Source organism: Saccoglossus kowalevskii, chromosome 6, assembly GCF_978046115.1.
Source record: "Saccoglossus kowalevskii chromosome 6, keSacKowa6.1, whole genome shotgun sequence".
Lineage (NCBI taxonomy): Eukaryota > Metazoa > Hemichordata > Enteropneusta > Harrimaniidae > Saccoglossus > Saccoglossus kowalevskii.
In genome coordinates, this window is record NC_140646.1 from 27372374 (window position 1) to 27385847 (window position 13474).

Below are 13474 nucleotides of genomic sequence, written 5' to 3' on the forward strand. Positions count from 1 at the left end.
TCTTTCAGAAGCCTATAGACTTGGCATTTATTTGGATAATTTAAACATCTATGATTGGACATCTGGTATAAAGGATCTGTTGACTCATTTAAACATGAGTCACATTTGGGAAGAAAACCATTACAAGGATGAAAAGCTGCCTAAATCAGTCTCTGAAAAGCTTGCAGCCAACTTTCAAACAGACTGTTTAGATTCAATGTATGATGATAATAAGGGAACAAAACATCAGAATAAACTCCGCACATACAGACATCTAAAAACAAAATTCACTTTTGAAAAATATTTAGAAACTGTGCAAAATCCCTTCCACAGCTCATCCATGACCAAACTAAGAATTAGTGCTCATGTGTTAGGAATATAAACTGGAAGACATAAAAACATTGACATTTCAAAAAGAAAATGTCAGTTTTGTCAATTAAACGAAATAGAAAATGAAGAGCATTTCCTTCTTAAATGCGGTCTCTATAAAAAAGAAAGAAATTAGCTTCTCAAAAATGTGATGCTACCTCCAAACCTTCCTGACAAAGAAAAAATAGTTGCAATACTAAACAATGGTAGTAACAAATTAGCTCCTCAAATTGCTAAGTACATAGGTGATTGTTTCAAAATCAGGGAGAACAACCTGAAAAAGTACTACCAGCTGCCTCAAACTGAATAAAAACATTTACTTTAATTTATTATATTTTATTAATACCTTTGTTTTATACTCTTTTAATCTCATTTAATTTTTTTTTCATTGCTATACCTTTATTGTATTCTTCAATCAAAGTGCCATAGAAGATACGATAACAATAAAGATGATTATTATTATTATTACGAATTGGTATATACAAATTACAATAAATATACTTAAAACATGAGGTGGAACAAATCACGTGACAATATAATGATAATAACGATAATAAATCCTAGCTTAACACCCGGAACAGAACGATCATATAGTCAGAGGAAGACACAAAATCACAATAAACCGGGAAAGTGGTTGCATATTACGGCGTAGCCAACATGGGAAATAAAAAACCGCGCAATACAAACTCCATGGGTTCGAATTCTACTAGATAAACACTCAACGAACCGAAGCAATCGTAAACCAACAATTGTTTTGGGTTTCCCGTTCAACTCATCGGAACATTGAAGTAGTTAGCAAAATGAACACCAATCAACGACCAACGTCGTGGCGTGGTAGACAAGCGTGCCATCGAGATAAAACAAAATTAGCTTGAAAAGGCAGTGGGTTCGAATCCTGCTCCGAATTAATCAAACGAGAGTTGCTTACACCAAAATAATCTAACTTTTATGTGCGCTAACATCTGCGAAGAGCGAAAAACATCGTGGATAGCATTCTACCTTAAAATGCTTATTAGAAAATAATGCTAAGATACGTACAGTCTTGTCTTTTTTGTGTGCAACATTTTGCGTGGTGGATCATGGGTGTGGGTGGGTGTTTGTCTGTGGGTGGGGAATGGCTCAGGAGCCCTTCTCTAAAATGATAAAATAGTTCAAAGATGTTATGTGAAATAACTTACCAACGTAACACAGAGTAAACCAATTGAATTTAAAACTGAGAGTATAAAAATATCTGTAACAGAGCTCAAGAACACTTTTTTGAATATTATAAAATTCACACGTTTCACATCAAATATATTATTGTTGTTTCGAACCCCCTATTCAAAAGTGCTGGCTACGGAGCTGAACCCTCTGGATTAAAGCTGTATCATCTGTTAAACTATGGTAGTAAAAAGACAAACTGTCCTACACGTCCTTGGTTAAAGCACGGTGGTCGTCGCGAAGCGCGTGTTCGAATTTCATGTAAATAAACAATGTATTTTACACGCGTTGTATATGTCGCCATGAGTCCCATATCGAACAGAACGCGGCGCGACGACTGTCGCCCTTTAAACTTATTTAAAGTCTTGAACACAGCGTTACAGCGTAAGTTATGCCTATAACCTGGCTACATATTTTTTTCTGGAATACCTAAAGTCCCAACGTGTAACGCAGTTTCGAATCCTGCTACGTTCAACACGTTCAACACAACTAGCTTCATTAGGCCACTTTCTCGGAAGTAGTGAGACTGTGGTGCAAGAACAACGCCCGCCTTGTTCCTGCCGTATCGATTCTTTCTGTCGAACGTTCTGTGCGAGAATCGCGTGAGTGGGATTATACAACTTGAATAACAAATTAATCGCCCCAACTGTGCTAGTCTACCATAGACCCTCCAGTAGAGGGATACGAAACTGCCGGCAAACTTCAAAGGAAATGACAAGACATGATCCCGGGACATGATATACGAGCAACTTTTGCATAAACACATTCCGTTTTGTCTACCCATGAAACTATAAACCATGCTCTATATGCTCTACTCCTGGTCTACCCGGCGCTTTACTTGCAGTGTACGTTTTTAGCTTTCGTGTCGAATTCCGCAATTTTCCCGACGATTACAAGTGTTGAAGTTTCTTTGAAGAAGTCTTAGTTACACAGGGTACGTAATACCATGTTTTATTTGTTGTCAGCCTGTGTAAGCATTTACATTTATGCAATATTAGAGACTTTGTCAGGTCAAGCATTGCATAACCCTCTTGACCGATTTGAAGTTTGTGTCCAGTTGTAAAATTGTTACCGGTGTATTTCCTGTTTTGATGATAAATGCCTAGTCTGATGTTATTACTTTTTGAATTCGCCCTTTGTCTTTAATTTTAGTCTCCACAATTGGCACAGTTCTAAAAGCCGCACCTATATACACACGAATTGGTGACGTCACAAAATACATGACCTTCAATCGGGGTCGTTTCCTCGGTATATACGAATTGGTATATACAAATTACAACAAAGATACTTAAGACATAAGGTGGAAGAAATCACGTGACAATATAATGATAATAACGGTAATAAATAGCGAGACTATTATTTGTGTTGAAAATTACGATTTTCACATTTATTTATTAATTGATGAAATGCACTATACACTTTCATATGATAAAGTCAACATAACATAGAATGTCATGTAAGTTGGTTAAAATGTATATTTTCTGAAGGGAAGCAAGGCAGCCTCAGTAGTGTTTTCCAAAATCAACAACACAGGTTTAATCTGTGTGCCTATAAGTTTCAAAGATAAACTCAAGACAAAGCAATGCTAGGATGTGTTATCAGTAGTTATCTGACACACAATGACGCCCTTGTTTGTTTCACAGATTAGTCATTTGCATATGAATGTGTCAGACACAAGGTCACACAGCCACTGAAAAAAATCATTGATTTTGGTGTTTTCATATGCCGAATTTATCCAATTATAGCTATCTCATTCCTTTATTTTTTGGGTTTCCAATAGCCTTACACATTTGGATGCCCCTACACATGGTAAAACAGACCTTGATGGGAAAACAAATTGATTGTGCCGATAAACAAGTTTGAAAATCTTTGCTGTTACTTCATGGACGTTTTCTAGGAGTTTATGTTTTTCAAAATACAAGGTCTTTAACAAAAAATAACGTATACTTATTGTCGTCGGATTAACACCAAATTTTCACAGCTTTAAGGTGACAATGAGAGGAACTTGAATGTGTCCAGACAAACTATTTCATCGATTATTTACCAACGAGTTGTGGTTTGAGTTGGGGGCAATGTGACTAAAACAGTAATTGAAATTCAGCACACTATTTTTTAAAACGCGTTGCTTGAATAAAACTGACCAGACACATTCAATTTACCAGACTATTGAACAACTAGGAAAAGTGAAAAAAATACTTCTTATCGCCAGCATAAATGCATAATTATTTTTTTTACAGAAAAAGTAATTTTTCACCTTTGATTGAGTAACGCGTCGTGGAATGCAGATACGGGCATGCAAAATACACTTGTGAAAAGCTTGAAGTCTGGCGATTCTAAAAATATATACTTTCCCGGGTCTATTTGTAGTCATTTAGTCACAATTAGAAGATGAAAACAAGTATGCAAATAATAGTCCTGTGATAGGTATATTTGATGGTTAAAAACCTTTCACTTAGGTAACCGGGATTCGGTCGTTTCCACGCTAGGCTGACAAAAACACACACAAGCTTCGTTCATGTTCCCAAACGATTCTCTGCCAAGTCCCTGGTTTTCACCCGAGACAGCATTAAATCACTCTTTATTTCTTGTCACTCCTTAACCAATTACAATCAGTATAAGGGACTCCAAGGCCTTGCCTTCAAACAAACAACCAATCACATGAAAGTTTTACACATCATAATCAATTAATTACTCGTCAAACTATCTAGAAAAAAACACTACTATATATTGTCAACACTAACTAATATTTATGGGGTAATAGTCTTGCACTAACATTCCACAAAGATACCACCTTAGTTAGAATCGCAAACAAAATTGGTTTAGGATTACAGCTACTGTATTGTATCTTAAAAACTGCAGAGTCATAAGATGTTTTTGGTTGATTTCGACCAGCTCGCCATCTGGTCTTGTCATTAACCTTTATCAGTATATGTCATGGCAACCACTGTCAAACTGACTGAAATATAAATCATGACACAACCCCCTGTTTTACATTCTGCATGTTCTCCGAACATACGGTTCCAATACCAAGGATGTCATCACATTTATATTTCACACGTCAAATACATCAACAATTGTTATGCAAGTAAAATACACTCTAATATAACAAAATACATAGTTTCAAATGAGTAAATACAATGATTACATATGGTAATTATAATTTCAAATAAAAAGGTATAAATTTAAACACTACTGTTATGATTCTAAAATACAATAGTTATATATATTTAAATAAAAAGATTATGAGGTTAAATACATTGGTTATATTTTCGAATATCCTACTATATCAAGGAGAGGTGCCAGCACTTCACTTGCTATCCCAATTATTCAGTATTGGGTTCCCTATCTACTGCATACTAGTAATATCCCTGGGGATCTCAGTATATACTTCAGATAGACCTACCAATAATCTATAATGATTCCCTACCCCTTCCACAGCCATGCACTTACTATCTTTCCACTTTGGTATCTTAACGGCTTTGGGCAAAGGAATTACACGTTCTACACCATGAAATTTGTATAAAAATTTTAAATCACCCCATTCGATATTCAACACAGACGAAATTATACCACGTTCAACTGTTAAATTCTCGATCACGGGTCGCTTTGCAAAGGCCAAATGACTCGGAGACACGTACAGGGTCATAACATTTACCAAGACATACAGCTTGTCATTGGATATCTCTAAAATTAACTTAGTACGGGGCAATTTAGGTGCACGATACATTATAGAGCGATTACGATAACACTTGCACAATCGAATAACCGCCAATATCAATAAGAATCCTGAACACATTAAAATCAGAATTAAAGTTTCATTTCAAAGTTGGATCATGGAACTCTTCAAATCTCGCAAGGGATGGTCCGTAATTAACTCGTCTACTGGCAAATATTACGTTTTAGCCCGGGCTCTGGGAAGGGTTGCAATCAATATGCTCAAAGTTCTCACCTTACAAATTGTATATACTGACAAAATCAGTGACCCTGTGCATATAATAGCCAGAATGGTTTCAATTATAGTAATAGTTTTGACTTCCAAAAACGGTAAGGCAGGGGTTTCATCAATTGTGTCGCTAAACAACTTGTCCGCCATAGAATAATAAATTGGTTTGTTTTTCTTTAATAAATCTGCCGTTCTGTTTAAATCTACCACCAAACGTGCGTCAGAACGTACAATTTCCTCGAAATTCCCTCTGTTAATGGTGATGTTAGGGAGTTGTACTCGCCACAGGTTTTCATACATCGATTCTCCCGTAATTTCTATCAAATCATCTGGGTCATAAAAGGGTATTAAAAATGGCAAATTTACCGGATGCAGAAACGTGGGGGCCTCGTCTTCTGTGCAACTAGTTAACAATGGCGATATATAGTAATTGTCTGAATGTACAGCGCATCCACATGGCAATTTAATTATACACATTGTACAACCTTCAATAGGCTCCGGGTTTTTATCCTCGCATGCTATTAACCATTTTGTATCATTGCTATTCACCAAAATATTCCCCTGTCCGATTTCGAGAATCTTAGGGTCGTATACTGGATTAAGTATTAAATCTATTTTACATGTGTTATGAATTTCCTCTTTATTATCATAGAACAAGGCCTTCGTACACGACGACTTACGCATATTTATCATGGTAATTACAGAGGGACAATCTTTTACTGTCAGACCAGTACAAGACGAAATTTGGTCTGTACTCATTTCAATGTAGTAAGTTTCATCTTGATTAACCCCAAAATACTCTGCAACTGACGTTACCTTTGTGCGCCCGTTCTTTGCTGTATTATTGTCGAAATGCTGAGGTTTATCACCTAAATCATAAGGGAGGGGCATAGGCATGACTATCACTTTATACACTTCGAATATGTCGTTTTTTATTGTAATGGGGATTCCAACTTTTATGTACACATTGTTATCTGTACGCCGAAATGTCACTCTCGCATTATGGTAATAATAATTCAAATTCGTGTATGCTATATCAAAATTAGGATATTTCTTTCGTAGTTTCTTTCGCACTGCCCTTAAAGCATCCCCTAACACTCTCGGTCCTACCAACTGCAAAGGTAACCTTTCTTGTAATAACACGTCAATCGAACTCACCCTACGTTGTGTCTCCCTTTCAAGTAACTGTAACGCTTGCAGCCGTTGAATAGCATATCGAAACATTAAATGTGTGGATCGCCGTTCATAATTTAATTCTTTTTCTAACGCCTCTTGATTCAGTTCCATTCTGTTCAAGCGCTCTCTCCATTGCGATAAATCAGATACGATCGAATAAATGGCCTCATGATTTTCCTTAATCCCATTCAGAGCATTCTCTATTCTTTTATTCGTTGTGAAAACATATGAATTTAAATCATCTTCGTATGCAACAATTTGATCTGTCATAACCTCGGTGGAACTTTCCAATGCCGCTACATGTCGTCTCAAAATATTTACGTCGTTCGACGTGGCCATTCCGAATAAAGATTTCGATACCTTCCCTACAAAGTCTAATAATCCCCTTTTCTGTCGTTCATTTCCCAAATTCTTTTTCTCTATCTTTGGAAATAACACACGAATCGCTCGCTCATCTCTCGAAATATGATACATATAGAACTTATTCTGTTGTTCGACTAACTTCAAAGTTTCCCCGTATTCCTCACAAAACTTCGGAATGAGGTGAACTGTATCGTTCGAACATAATGACCCATTCACACTCATCATAGGAATATCTAAATAAGGTATTGCGAGTGTATGATGCCAGTACGTTAAGCTGTTATCGATGTTTGCTACCCGTTCAAACAATACTCCATAATTGGGGCGCAGAACATAATCTCTCATCTGCACAGACGGTTTCCATCGTACGACCAGTAATACACTAATAAATATCAACGCTATTCTCATCTTGACATCAATTTTTCGGGAGACGCACTATAAATTAGTAATGAAATGAAAAGAAAGGGGTATGACATATGATAAATGAAAAATCTGTGGTCAATTCTCAATTTGCGTGGTCGAATGGTAGAATTAAGTACCCACCTAAAGCGTTTCCTATGTTCTCATCAAATTGTCCATGGCGTCACCGCCCGGCGTCTTCATGAAAGTGTGACCCCCAACACCAAACCCGTACGCGGCTACAGTGCGGGCATCACACCTCCATGTAATTTAAACTTAGGCTTTATCATGGATTCTTTCCACGCTCTTTGAGAAATGATCTCGTATGAATGAATTCGTTAAGTATTATCGTTAGTAATGAATGATGTGCGTCCCAGGGCCTAAATAACACTCGTCTTGTCACACACTAATCTCTTTTTAATATACTTCTAAACCATTAATCAACTTTTCCCGCCTCCTCTTATTCGCTTTTGTCGACCCCATAAGGGGTATCGGATGGTCTTCTAAAAATAATCTCGCCTGTTCGTTTAAATTCTCATAACATTCCCAAGAATTTTGATCTTTCGGGTACCCCACCCATTTAATAAGATACTCTTTTCTACCGTTCCTCAGCCTCCCCTTAATAATCTTAAAGATACCAAAATATCTGCTATTCTTACTATTCATCTCTGTGTCTCTGGGCATACATACAATTCAATACCACAAAAACAAAACGGTAAGAAAAAAGATAGAAAAGCAAGCAATACATTACATTACTGAGCAATAGGGTTAGGGTTCTGGAAAAGAGTTCAACGTCCTTGAGTTACACAGTGTCAGTTACAGTGTCCAGCGAGCAGTTCTCTAAGCAATACACAGATAGCTAAAGTTCTAATCAAAGTCTATAAGCGTCTCTTCTCTTGTCGTCGCGTTAGTCCGGGTCGTTCTTTCATCTTCTTGTCTTTAATGTCGCACAATTCTTAATTATACAGTCCTATACGATACTCATCCTTCGTAAGGGGCTCAGAAGTCTTCATCTCCTCAGCGTCGTTCATCGGTGCCATACTGTTAACGGTGTTAGTCGTCAAGCGCGGTTTCTGAGTCATCTCTGCCATGGAGCTGTTAGTTCGGTTCACAAGAAAGACACCTCTTCGTCATTTCACTTTTCTTCACAGGATGATTTTTGTGTTGAACACAATGCCCAAGGGTTATCCACCACGTGTGATAGGTATATTTGATGGTTAAAAACCTTTTACTTAGGTAACCGGGATTCGGTCGTTTCCACGCTAGGCTGACAAAAACACACACAAGCTTCGTTCATGTTCCCAAACGATTCTCTGCCAAGTCCCTGGTTTTCACCCGAGACAGCATTAAATCACTCTTTATTTCTTGTCACTCCTTAACCAATTACAATCAATATAAGGGACTCCAAGGCCTTGCCTTCAAACAAACAATCAATCACATGAAAGTTTTACACATCATAATCAATTAATTACTCGTCAAACTATCTAGAAAAAAACACTACTATATATTGTCAACACTAACTAATATTTATGGGGTAATAGTCTTGCACTAACATTCCACAAAGATACCACCTTAGTTAGAATCGCAAACAAAATTGGTTTAGGATTACAGCTACTGTATTGTATCTTAAAAACTGCAGAGTCATAAGATGTTTTTGGTTGATTTCGACCAGCTCGCCATCTGGTCTTGTCATTAACCTTTATCAGTATATGTCATGGCAACCACTGTCAAACTGACTGAAATATAAATCATGACAGTCCCCCTACCTTAACAGTTGAACAGAACGATCATATAGTCAGTGCGGTCATGCCAAGGGTCAAACTGAAATGGCCGTTGAAACTAGGTCATGTCGTGACGGGTGAGGAAGACACAAAATCACAATAAACCGGAAAGTGGTTGCATATTACGGCATAGCCAACACGGGAAATAAAAAAAAAACGCACAATACAAACGCCATGGGTTCGAATTCCACTAGATAAACACTTACCGAACCGAAGCAATCGTAAACCAGCAATTGTTCAACGTTCAACTCATCGGAACATTGAAGTAGTTAGCAAAATGAAAATCATTGAACGACCAACGTCGTGGCGCGGTAGACAAGCGTGCCATCGAGATAAAACAAAATTAGCTTGAAAAGGCAGTGAGTTCGATTCCCGCTCAGAACTACCGAAAAATCGTAAATCAAATAAACTGAAATCCCGCAAATCATAACAAGTAAACAAAGAACGTCTCAAAAAATAATAAACGTCAGGAAACTCCACCATGCAAATCTGAATGAATAAATAATTAAATAACATACGTCTTAAACTGGACGACGCGCAATTTGTTTCCAGATAAACAAGACCCAGGTCAATGTAACTTTTGTTAAAGTGTCGATGGCGTTCCTTATATTACGAAAACAATTCAGGCAACAGACGGAATTGCTGATCGAGGATTCGAAGTCAGCAGTTAACATATTGTTAGAAAGTATCACAATTAAATCAAATATCCAAAGATACCAGTATATTTATTTCATTATTTAACAACTTTCAATGGTGGAAGTTGACCAAACACAAGTTCTTAAACCCAAAATAAGTATCAAATAATTGTCGACACATTTATTCTCTCAATTTAACAACCTTGTAGAGATGTAAATTAATTAAACGACAGGTATTTACTCACAAATATATGGTCAATATTTGTCCACATATGTATTCTGTACATTTAACAACTTGTAATTGTGGGAATTAATCAAACGTGAGTTGTTTACACCAAAATAAGTATTAAATATTTGTTAAGACATTTATTTTCAAAATTTAACAATGGTGGAAGTTAATTAAACGCGACTTTTCTATACTAAAATAAGTCTTAAATATTTGTCCACATATTTATTGTCACAAATTAACCACTTGTTAATGGTGGAAATTAATTAAACACGACTTGTCTACACCAAAATAAGCCTCAAATATTTGTGGAGACTGTTACATTTATTCTCTTAATTTAACAACTTGTAATTGTGGGAATTAATCAAACGCGAGTTGTTTACACCAAAATAAGTGTCACACACAACGTTATATTACCGTAATTGGTATAGTACAGTTGTGATGGTTCAAATACCAAAATGGCAATAGTAATAGAAAGACTTTCCTGGCGGCGATGATAAAATACGAACACGGAGCCAACAGATGAGGTTTCAACAGGTACTGGTATTATTATACTCTGCAAACATCAAGTACAATAACACGGTAAAACTCCACTACTCCAATAACTAGATACTTAAACTCCAATACAATTCAACGAGATCTCCGATCTGATCTCAGTGCTGAACAACTCCCCTATATATACCCACACTGTCTATAAATAGACCATTACATCAGCATACATAATGAGTCTGGAATTTACTATAAATTTCTAGAATGTTCCATTACCTTCTATTGCCTCCTACAGTCTAGAATATTCCACCCAGACACAGTACGGTTCTAGAACATTCTCAGTGACACGGAAGTGGTAAATAAGTCGTATGCGACATGCCTCCCCTCTCAAGAATATTATAACATATAATATTACATGACTAGCAACGACGTCAATAATATGAATACGATAACAATTTCAAATAAAACAACAATATATATATAAAATCGAACTGAATAAAGCTCTGAGTACATAAATTCGAAAATCACATGCAGTAGAATATAATAAAATATGAAATATAGTCATAAACGAATAACATTCTACTATACTGTTCAAAAGTTCCTCAGTCCAACAATCTACTCAGGTAGTCCGCTACCACATTGTCCCGTCCAGGAATATCCTCAACATGGTAATCATATCCTTGCAGAGTCATCGCCCATCTCATCACTCGGTCATTTGCAAACTTGGCTTTATCCAGGTAAGACAATGGTTTATGATCCGTCTGCAAAATGAACTCCACACCGGCTAAATATAGGCGAAATTTATTCACGCCCCATACAATGGCTAAACATTCCCTTTCTACAGTTGAATATTTCTTTTCTGCATCGGATAACTTCTTACTTGCATAAGCAACTGGATGAAGCTTCTCACCATGATTCTGCATAAGTACTGCTCCAATTCCTACCTGAGACGTGTCCGTCCGCAACACAAATGGTTTCTGTGGGTCTGGCAACTTCAAAATTGGTTTGCCCAATAAGTATTCCCGCAAAGTGTTATATGTTTTCTCCTGGGCCTCTCCACATACAACTTTTTTAGGTTGTCCTTTCCTTAGTAGGTCACTCAAGGGTGCAGAAATAGTTGCGAATAAGGGGATGTGGTCTCTGTAGTAATTGACCAGCCCAAAGAATGATCAGACACCTTTCTTGGTCTCTGGTCTTTGCGCTTCTTGAATTTTCTCCATGTTGTCGTGACTTGGACTCACCCAATTGTGTCCAATTTCATGACCCAGGAATTCTACTGATGTTGCACCCAGAACACACTTGGATGGTCTAGCTGTTATGTCCACTGCCTTTAGTCTTCGTAACAACTCAGATAATACTTGAACATGCTCATCCCAGCAGCTTGAATAAACTATCAGGTCATCTATATAGCTTCAACCCCCTCCATACCTGACAATAATTTCCTGATTCCCCGCACCAGAGTAGCTCCCGAATTTTTCATTCCAAATGGCATCTTTAAAAATTCATAAGTTCCATCGGGGGTGACAAATGCTGTCTTTGGTATATCTTCTTCAGCCACTGGTATCTGCCAATAACCCTTACTTACTATTATGTAGCCTCTGAAATATGTCCCCTGCCGTTACCATTGACTCAGGGTCGGTTACAGTGACCTTATTTAATTTCCTATAGTCTACACATATGCGATTCGATCCATCCTTCTTCTTTACAATCACCACCGGTGACGCATAGGGTGATGTGGACTTCCTGATTACTCCCATTTTTAGCATGTCTTCAGTATCTTGCCCAAGATTCTCCCATATTGCATATGGTAGTGAGTATGGCTTAGATCGTATTGGTGTATCATTTGTCAGGTCAATCTTATGACTGATTATCTTCGTCTTTCCTAGCAAGTCAGTAAACACCTTATTCTAGGTATTGACTAAACCCACCAGTTTCTTTCTCTGGTGTTCCGTCAGGTCTGTACCAATTTGAACATCTTTACCTGACTCCTTGTGTTTACAAGTTCCTAACTCTAGAAGATCATCTTCGTCTACAGCATTCTCTTCATCTGACTCATTGCACCCCGCTGTAGCTGCGTGCACAGCATTCATCAGGTCTATGGCCGTATTTGGTGAGTAACTTGCCTCACTTCCATCTGGTTGAGGTGACGTCTCCCGCTCAACACACAACTTTAACATATTTACATGATACGTCTTTACTTTGTCACCTACCCTCACTCGATAATTGTTTTCACCTATTACCTGCTCCACCACATAAGGACCCCTCCAGTGCATCAACAGCTTGTTGTTGTCAGTTGGCAGCAAAATTAACACCTTATCTCCTTCCTTAAGCACTCGTTTCTTCATTTTACGATCATAGTAACACTTGTATCGGTTCTGTGACTTCTGTAATTCCTCTCAAGCAATCCCTAAAGTCTGTTCTAGCCGATCTCTCAACTCAAACACATACTGGTAACTATTAACTATCTCAGGAGTATCGCTTTCTTTGGTCCATAACTCTTTAAGGATCTTCATTGGGCCTCTAACCGTTCAACCATATAACAGCTCAAATGGGGAAAAACCAGTTGACTCCTGTGGTACCTCTCTATATGCGAAGAGTAAAGCACTAATATACCGATGCCATTGCCTTGGTTGTTCATGGCACAACCACTTTAACATCTTCTTCAAAGTACCATTAAACTTTTCCACCAGTCCATTACAAATGGGGTGATAGGGCATAGACGTCAGTCTCTTAATGCTGAGCAATCTTGATACTTCTTGCATGCATTCTGACACAAACTGAGTCCCCATGTCACTTAGTACTTCTTCTGGAACCCCCAATCGGCTATAAAAGTCAATCAACGCCTCGGCTACAGTCTCTGTATCTATATTTTTAAGTGGAACCACCTCTGGATACCGTGTAGTATAGTCCACCATAG

General features: G+C 37.6%; 1 protein-coding gene across 1 annotated transcript in view; it reads left to right on the forward strand.

Moving 5' to 3' along the window:
- Positions 1–2202: 2202 nt before the first annotated feature.
- Positions 2203–13474, forward strand: part of LOC100374822 (uncharacterized) — a 46327-nt gene continuing 35055 nt past the window's right edge. Inside the window, exon 1 of the mRNA XM_085500831.1 lies at positions 2203–2482. The gene's annotated coding sequence lies outside the window, so the exon portion shown is untranslated. The remainder of the gene's footprint in view (positions 2483–13474) is intronic.